Here is a 10,020-nt window from a genome sequence, read left to right as displayed (position 1 = left end):
CCTTCTATTTATTTATAGCTTTTAGGCTTTATAAGTGTACATAAAAGTAGAATTCACAGAGGTATATTCATATATTTACATAGCATAATTAGGTCCATTTATTCCACAGAAATATAGCTCTGTAGTATAATTTGAAATCAGGTAATATGCCTATAGCATTGTTTCTTTGGCTTAGAATTGCTTTGGATACTTTGGGTCTTTTATTCTTCCAAATGAATTTTAGGACTCTATTTTCTAGTTCTGTGAAGGATGCCATTGGTATTTTGAAGAGGATTACATTGAATCTGTACATTGCTTTTGTCCACTGATGAACATGGGAGGTTTTCCATCTGTTATGGCTTAAATATTATATGTCCTCCAAGAGTTCATGTGTAAGACAATGCAAGAAAGTTTAGAGGTGAAATGATTATAAAATGGTTATGAGAGTATTAACCTAATCAGTGTATTAATCCCCTTATAGGGATGAACTGGATGGTAACTGTAGGCAGGTAGGGCATGACTGAAGGAGGGGGGTCACTGGGTGTGTTGTAAAGGTGAAATTTTTAAGCTGATTCTAAGCCCAGAGCCTAAGTAAAAGTGTAAAAGATCAGACATTGTGAAGTTTCTAAACTGCAAGGCTTGGGTTGTAAAGTAAGAGACCATTGATATGTTTATTATTGCTAAATTCCTCGGCTACCCCAGAGCCTTTGATCTCTGTAGCTGTTAGGACAATACCGGAGCTGCCCCAGTAAACATTCTCACTGACTCCTCTGGTGGTCTGATAACTTGGGACTTTGAGTCGCCTGGCACTAGGCACCACGGCCCAGAACCAATCAGTTTAAATATTCCCCCCCACTTAAAAGTAACCAATCACCCCCGTCCAATCTGTTCCCGCCAGTAAATGTGCTAATCATGACTCAGAGTTGTTGTTCAATTTTCCCGGGTCTCCTGTTGATTTGTTCTGATGTATGCAAAGGCCCCCCCCACCCCGCCCTCTCCAAAAAGTGTACTTAAGCTCTGCGTGACCTCTGCTCGGGGCTCTGGGCTGCTCTATCTTCCTGAGTGAGCCTGGAACCTCAGCATGCTGAATCAATAAAACCCCTTCTGCCAATTGCATGGAGCCGGTCTCTTGTGGTCTCTCCCTCCGACGCTTCCCCGGACCCTTACAGTGTATCCTTGTGATATATATTTTGTCTGTGGTGAGGGGAGTCTCTCTCTCTCTCTCTCTCTCTCCCCCCCCCTTCCTTCCCTCCTTACTGATCATCATGTCCTGAGCCACTTTCCTCTGCCACACTCTTCTGCCATGATATTCTGCCTTAACCATAGTCCCAAGGAATGGAGTCAGCCACCTGTGTACTGAGACCTCTGAAACCATGAGCCTCCAAATAAACTTTTCCTCCTCTGATTGTTCTTGTAAGATCTTTTGGTCATAGCAGCACAAAAGCTGACTAAGACAAATTAATGCCCAGAAGTGGAGTTGTTGCTGTGACTAACATGACCATGTGGTTTAAATTTGGGGAACTTCTGGGAATTTGTGGGAGGAATTTGGGGAAGTTTAGCAATGCAAGCTGGAAAAGTTTTAGACTGTTTAACAGAGCTTAATGGGTGATTCTGGTGGGAGTTCAGAAGACCAGAATGCCAATAGGACTATTTTCAGTGAAGATGGGGCTAATGAGATTTCAGAGAAGGAAGATTCTATTGGAAATTAGATTAGAGGTTATTCATGTTATAATCTAGCTAAGGAGTTGTCTGCATTTGCCCATGTTCTAAAACTTTCTGTGAGGCTGAATTTAAATGTGATGGACTTCATCTGGAGGAAGAAATTTCTAGACAGCATAGTAATCAGGCAGTGGCATCAGTATTGCTGGCAGCTTTTATCCAAATTTATTTTGATGATCAGGAACAAAAAACAAAGCAGAAAGATTTGAAAAACTTGCAGCTTGACCAGGAAATGTGAATTAAACTTGGGCAAAGGGATATGTGGTTGTTAAAGACATTACAGCCACTGAAGAAATGCTAAAGACTTTGCCCAGAGGCGATAATAGAGATGGATTGAGGGCATCTCAGAAATTGGCAAGACCACACCCAACTCAGGATCAAGGGTATAAAAGTAAAACTTCCTTTGAGAAGGAAGTGGGGCACCCTGCTTTCACAAGGTGGCCAAGGAAGTTGTTTCACCTTGCTCAGCCACCCAGGCACTTAGAGGTTACTGCAGCTGTGGTCCCTGGAATCTTGACTACTGTTTGAGATGGTGGCAGACCTTGGTGTCAACCATGCAGTGCTAGTTCTGCAGGAATGCAGACTGCTGGAATTAGGGAGTCATGGAGACTTCTGCTGAGGTTTCAAAGGAAGGTCTGGGAAGCCAGGCAAAGTGAAGCAGGTTCAGGGTCCCTGTGGGCTGCCCCTGAGAGGGCAATGAATGGAGATATGAGAAGGAAATCAAAGTTGCACTGGAGACCCCCAACATTAATAAATGCTGGTGCCATGGACCTTCTGCCAAGGAAATCTGCAGGAATTGTGCAGAGACAAGCCTCCAGAGAGGTCATGTGGGCCAAAATCAGCAAAGCCAAAGGGGCAGGGCTACACAAGCCTTTTGAAGAGGACATCACGATGCCATGTGCTCCAAATGCTGGACATGGAACTACTGGATTTGTTTACGATTTCAGTCTTGCTTTGGTCTCATCCCTTCTTTTGATGCCCCTAACTCTCCCTTGTAAAATGGGAATGTTTATTCTGTACCTTTATATATTAGATATATGTAACTTTCTTTTGATTTTTACAGGGGCTCACACTTGGAATTTGCCTTGAGTCTCAGTAGAGACTTTAGACTTACACTTTGTGGCAATCTTGGAAATGTTGAGACTTTGGGGACTCTTGGAAATGGACTAACTGTATTTGGCATTATTAGATGAGCATGATCTTTTGGGGACCAGGGGAAGAATGTATGGTTTATGTGTTAGATGTCTCAAAAAAGCTCATGTATGAGACAATGCAAGAAAGTTTAGAGGTGGAAATTATTTGTTTTTGAGAGTCTTAACCAATTGGTGCATTAATTCCCTGATAGGAACTAACTGGATGGTAATGTAGGTAGGTAGGGTGTGGCTGGAGAAACTGTGTCCCTGGGGGCTTGTCTTTGGAGTATATGTTTTGTCCATAGTGAGAGAAGTCTCTCTCTTTTCCCCTTCTCTCCTCTCTTCTCCTCTCCCCTCTCTTCTGTCTTCTCTCTTCTCTCTCTCTCTCTCTCTCTCTCTCTCTCTCTCTCTCTCTCTCTCTCTCTCTCTCCTTCTTGATCATCATGTTCTGAGCCCACTATCCTGTGCCACACTCCTTTTCTGCCATGATGTTCTGCCTCACTTTTGGCCCCCAAGGAATGGAGTCAGCCATTTAAGGATTAAGACCTCTGAAACTATGAACCCCCAAATAAACCTTTCCTCCTCTAATCATTCTTGTAAGGTCTTTTGGTCCCAGCTGTGAAAAGGCTGATTAAGATACCATCTTCTAGTGTTTTCTTTAATTTCTTACTTCAATGTTTTTATTATAGAAGTTTTTCACCTCCTTGGTTAGATTTATTCCTAGATATTTTTTGAGTCTATCATGAATGGGGTTGTTTTTCTGATAATCTTTCTCAGCAAATTCATTATTGGAGTATAGGAAAGCTACTGATTTTTTATGTTGTTTTTTCAACCTGTTACTTTGCTTAATTTATTAGCTCTATTGATCCTCATGTAAAGCTTTTGGGATCTTGTAAGTATAAGACCATACTATCTGCAAACAGTTTGACCTATTGCTTTTCTATTTTGATACCTTTTATTTCCTTCTCTTGCCTAATTGCTCTGGCTAGAATTTCTAGTACTATGTTGAATAGGAGTAGTGAGAGTGGACATACTTAACTTGTTCTGAATTTTAAAAGAAACACAGTTTTTCCCAATTCACTATGATTTGTGCTTTAGGTTTGTCATATATAGATCTTATGGTGAGATAGCTCCTTCTATTCCTAGCTTCTTCAATGTTTTTACCATGAATAGGTGCTGAATTTTGTCAAAGGCTTTCTCTGTATCTATGAAGATGATTATGTGTTTTTGTACTTATTTCTACTTAGGTGGTTAATTATGTTTATTGATTCTTATACATTAAATCATTCTTGCAACCCTGGAATAAAACCAACTTGGTCATACACTAATTATTTTAAGAATCATTCTAAAGCTACAGTAATCAAACTGTGTGGTACTGATATCAAGAACAAATAGATGAAAAGAACAAAATAGAGTTAGCATAAACAAACACACACAAATTCCATCAACAGATTTTTAACAAAGGTAAAAAAGACAACCACTGGGAAACTATAAGCAGAACCCACCCCCCAGAAAACTGTAAAAACAACTTGAACCCATACCTCACATTATACAAACATTTACTCAAAAATATATTATTATTATTATTATTATTATTATTATTATTATTAACATAAATGTTTAAAAACCTACAAAACTTGTAGAATAAAATAATATGAGAAAATCTGTGATATTTTAAGTAAAAAGTTACCAGATGTGACAATGCTATAATTCGTGAAAGAAAAAATTCTAATAAATTGGACTTCACTTCATTAAAAACTTCTGTTAAGAGAATGAAAAGACAAGCCATGCACTCTTTTAAAATCACATATTTGATAAAGGGCTTGAATCCAATACATATAAAGAAGCTAGAGACTTCAATATTAAGTAAGAAACAGCCTAGTTTAAAGAATAGAAAACAATTTGAATAGATATCTCACCAAAGAACATTTATGGGTGGCAAATATTCATGTGCAAAGATGTTCACCATCATTAGTCCCTATTGAAATGCAATTAAAACTACAATGAGATATCACTTTGTACAAATTAAAGTATTTTTAATTTAAAAGTGGGCCATACCAAGTGTTGGTGAGGATGTTCAAGAACTGAAAATCTCAAAAAATACTAGTAAATATGTAAAATGATACAACCATTCTGCAAAACAGTTCAACTTCTTAAAAATTAAGCATACACCAATGAAATAACCCAACCATTCCACTCCTAGGTATTACTCAAGAGAAATGTCATATATGTCAATATAAAGACTTGCACATGAATAATTATAATATTTTTGTAAGGAATAACCAAAAACTGGAAACAACCAAAATGTCAGAAAAATGAATAAACAAATGGTAGTGTGGATTACTACACAGCAAGAAAAAGCAACACATGTAACATAATGGAAGAATCTTAAAATATTTAAACTGAATGATAGACACCAGACAAAAATTAATGCATATTTTATGATTCCATTTACTTAAAAGTCTCTAAAATAAAAACAAAATAATGGCAAAGAGCATGGGGAGAAGAGCAAGAGGAGGGAGAAATCTCAAAGGGACAAAACAATGGTGATGGTTTCTTGAATATGTATATTAAAAAAGCTTAAAACATATGCAGCTTATTCTATATCAATTGTATCTTATTAAAACTCTCAAAAACATAAAAATTGATAAATTAAAAAATACATAAACACTGAATTGAAAATATTTGTAATTCTGACACCTTCAGGTCTCAAGTGTTCTGCTTCTATCAAGTTTAACCAAATCAGAGATAGAAATGATGTATCAAGTTTAACCAAATCAGAGATAGAAATGATGTAACCACTAGTTGGAGACAAAAGATCAGGAAAATCAAAATCCAGCCAGACCTAAGGCTACCATGAATTTCCTGTGTTGCCTCCTCTGTCTTCTTTCTCACTCATACCCCTTCATTTTGCTTTTCTTCTGACTTCAGGATAGAGAGTAAAAGATCTCTTAAAAAGAGCACAGTGCTACAATTCACAATAGCCAAACTGTGGAGCCAACCTAGATGCCCCTCAGTGAATGAATGGATAAAAAAAATGTGGCATATATACACAATGGAATTTTACTCAGAAATAAAAGAAAATAAAGTCATGGCATTTGCAGGTAAATGGATGGCATTGGAGAAGATAATGCTAACTGAAGTTATCCAATCCCAAAAAAACAAATGCCAAATGTTTTCTCTGAAATAAGGAGGCTGACTCATATGGGGTAGGGAAGGAGAGCATGGGAGGAATAGATGAATTCTAGATAGGGCAGAGGGGTGGGAAGGAGAGGGAGGGGGCAGGGGATTAGTACGGATGGTGGAATATGATAGACATTATTATCCAAAGTACATGTGAAGACACAAATTGGTGTCAACATACTTTATATACAACCAGAGGTATGAAAAATTGTGCTGTATATATGTAATAAGAATTGTCATGCATTCAGCTGTCATTTATTTTTAAAAAATATATTAAAAAATAAAATAAAATTGAGTATCAAAGAAACAGTGCTAAACATACAAGGCAAACTTGATATATCAATCTTCATTAAAAATAAGAACATCTGCTATCTAAGATACCTCTAAGAATAAGCACATCATTGTATGAGAAAATATTAATTATACATATATTATAATTATATATTACTTTCTAAATTTCATCATAAAATATATTATTTTTATGTGGTTACATGAATATACATATATACATACACATATATTCTTTCATATTTACATAATCACAAAGGTATGTATGTTCATATAAAAAAACTCAGTGAGCTATATATTTAAGATTTGTGTACTCTCCTGTAAGTTGCATGATGAAATATTTTGATGAAAGTTTTTTACTTCATTACGTACATTGTACTGCATACCCACCACATTTACCCCACTCCAAAATTCTAGATCCTCAGAATGCAAGTTATCTATTCAATTAAATACAATATAATTCTCCTTCTCTATGCTTATTCTTTTCATCAATGTTGAACAAAATCATTCAGAAGATAAAACTTAACATTTATCCAAACTTCCCTTAATTCTCCAATAGAAAAGAACTTTCAAATTATTTATCTAGTATATTACTTATTGCTTCTCAAATAAATTCTACATGAAGAGTGGGTTTAGATCAAAAGGCTATTCTTCTGATTCTTTATATGAAGCTGTAGTTCCTTTTACATAGTACTTCGGACTTACTAACATATCCAGACATCACCATTGTTTCCCCATATTTCCCATATTAGCATATCATGTATTTGCAATGCCTGAAATTCTATAGCATTTGCTTTTCCTAATAAACAACTGCTTAGTGATTCTGGGATTGGTACCCAAAACTATCTATTGCTCTATTACTTCCTCTAGAACATTTAATGGAAATATAACTGAAGCCATAACTGTCATTCTAAATGTCCTAGTAGATATATTAAAACACTAAACAGGGAAATTAATTTTAATAATATATTTTATTTAATATATTATCAATTAGATATTTTATATTACTTTTTCACACTGATTCTTCAAACATCCAATGTGTAGTTTGCCCTTATATTGCACACTTATATCTTAGAAATGGATGAACACATTTCAAGCACTCCGTAGCCATACACAGCTAGTGATTACTGTATTAGATAGTGCAGCTCCCAATCACCTTGAACCACACCTCCCCCATCAAACCTCTAACATCTTTGAAGTGAAACTCCAAATGCAGTCCCTATTAGACTTAAAACAATATATGACACTTTCATCTGGCATTTTTACATTTCTTTAAACTTTACATTTCTTTAAACTTCTCTGGAAGTTCTAATCCACTGGGCTGTGTTCATAGAGCTCCACCTACCAAGTCAGTGGGAACCATGCTTGTTTCTATATGAACCTAACATACTTCCCACGCATACAATACAAAATCATTAAACACCGATCTTGTCATTTTGCCAAGCCTAACTCAACAAAATATTTCACCTCCTACACTCTCGCAAAGTGTTATATATTAAAATTATCCTGTGAAAAATAGCATGAAATTATTGTGAATATATTCATAACTTAAATGTCTTAGGTCAACTAGCATGTGAAGTGAAGTCTTCCAAGAAAGAGATGAGGAAAGAAAACAAGGCATAACAGAAAACAGAGTGGACAAGGATTCAAGCTGAGAATCCAGACGCAGCTCAGACACCGGTAGTCTTATATTCTTGGGCAACACACAAATATTTCTTTGTGTCCATGGTATGATGTATCACATAAAGGGGCTGAATGAAATGATTCCTAAGTTTCTACTTAACACTGAATATTCTATAATTATATAAACTATTTTTGTAAAATGAAAAAGGAAGAGTTAGGGGTGAGGCTAAAGGAAAATAAATCCACTCAGAGAAAGAGTTAAAATTCCCTCTGCATATAGAATAGAAAGCACTAGAATTTGAATTCCTCCTTGAAAACCTAATGATCATAACTAAGGCACACTAATTCAAAAATTCTTGCATCCTTTTTCACAATTTCTCTTAAAATTTTCAAAAAGAAGTTGTTCTGTTCAAGTTTTTCTTCATTGGTAAACTCAGGTTACAAGTTAATCGGTTAAACATGGGCACAACAGAGAGAATAGGGAAGATACTTTTCCCTGGTACAGTTATAAAAAGAAAGTGACTTCAAGTACACAAAATATCCTGACTTTTGTTGATCAACTTTCCATCATTTTAACAAAATACCTGATAAAACCAACTTAAAGGAGAAAAGACTGATTTTAGCTTAAAATTTCAAAGGTGTCAGTTCATGGTTGGCTGGCTCCTTGGTTTTAGACCTGTATATGATGAAGCAAAAGATAATGGTGAATTGTGGGTTTAGATCAAAAGGCTATTCTTCTGATTCTGAAGAGGGTGAGTGCATCATTTACCATGTCTTGGAACACGTGTTAGATCAAAGCTGCTCAGTTCACTGAAACTAGGAAGCAGAGAGAGATCACTTGTAAAACAAAGCACACCAGAAAACTATTAAGCTATGAATACATAAGTGAATTAATGCATTCATGAGGTCAAAATCCTCATTATACAATCCACTCCCAAAGGTCCCACTCTGAAAACTACTGTGTTGGAGAATAAAACTTCAACACAAGTTTGTTGGGGCGGGGAAACAGTTAAAATCCAAACCTTAACATGGCCCACAAAGTAAAGAAAAACACTAATTATGTGGGAATTGCAAGTAATAAAGGCTTTGGGTCATGGGCTCACCCTCTTTGGAGCTAATGTGGAGAATGCAGGAAAAAAGAAAATCATAAAAATGGCAACAATAAGTACCCCAATGCCAATTGTCACAATAATAAAGACTATTAGCAAATTTACATAAAAGTTATTGCAGGACAGCTCAAGGAGAAGAATGAGTTTGCACATATACTGATTACTGAGGTTGTCTATGCATGAGGTCAGAAACACTGCATTTCTTATGTAGCCACAGCCCCTAAAACCCTCATCCTTAGACACCCCGCAAAAGGAGTACTTGCAGAGAAAAAGTTACTGTGAAGAACAATGGCTTATAGATGGTGACATAGTGATCATGCACCATTGCTGACAGGATGAAGGACTCAGAAAAGACAAACAGAAGAAAAAGATCTTACTCATATACTCTGCAAAGGAAATTATGTTCTTTGAAACAAATTGATCAACTTTGGGGGGAATGACAGTGGTAGAGTAACTAAAATCTCTGAGGGACAAGTTGAAAAGGAAAAAGTCCATGGGGATGTACAGGTGAGAATTCAGCCCTATCATGGTTTTAAAGCCCAAGTTCCCCAACACCATGACCATGGATAAACCTAGAAGCAGAAAGAGAAGTAGAATCTGGAGTCCCAGCTTGTTTCTTAAGCCTGCATGGATGAACTTTGTCACAAAATAGGAGTGCTCTGCAACCATTCTTCTCTAGGAGGGTCTATGATAAAGAAAGAGAGAGAACTCAATATGGAAGTTAAAGGGGTGGAGGGAGGAGAAAAGAAAAAAAAATCAACTAAATGCTATGAAATACACTCTCTTCTAAATGGTGTGTGGCATTCCAACTGTCCTTATTTTACAAATGATGTAAAATGATGCCTTAGCAACTTGAACAAAGTCCCAATGCTACTGAGATGCAGCAGTGGGTGGACACAAGTTGTCTGGCTCCTTTACTTTCAGTTTCTAACCATTCTGCTACAAGACATGGTAGATGAGGCACTCACCCTCTTCAGTTAGGAGAT

The 10,020-nt window shown here is 36.5% G+C and overlaps 1 pseudogene; it reads right to left on the bottom strand.

Annotated features, from left to right (window-relative positions):
* Positions 1 to 9,016: 9,016 nt before the first annotated feature.
* LOC143386859 (olfactory receptor 8B12-like) lies at positions 9,017 to 9,703 on the bottom strand (annotated as a pseudogene).
* Positions 9,704 to 10,020: the final 317 nt, after the last annotated feature.

The sequence above is a fragment of the Callospermophilus lateralis genome, chromosome 2 (assembly GCF_048772815.1).
Source record: "Callospermophilus lateralis isolate mCalLat2 chromosome 2, mCalLat2.hap1, whole genome shotgun sequence".
Lineage (NCBI taxonomy): Eukaryota > Metazoa > Chordata > Mammalia > Rodentia > Sciuridae > Callospermophilus > Callospermophilus lateralis.
This window is presented reverse-complemented; position numbering and strand designations above follow the sequence as displayed.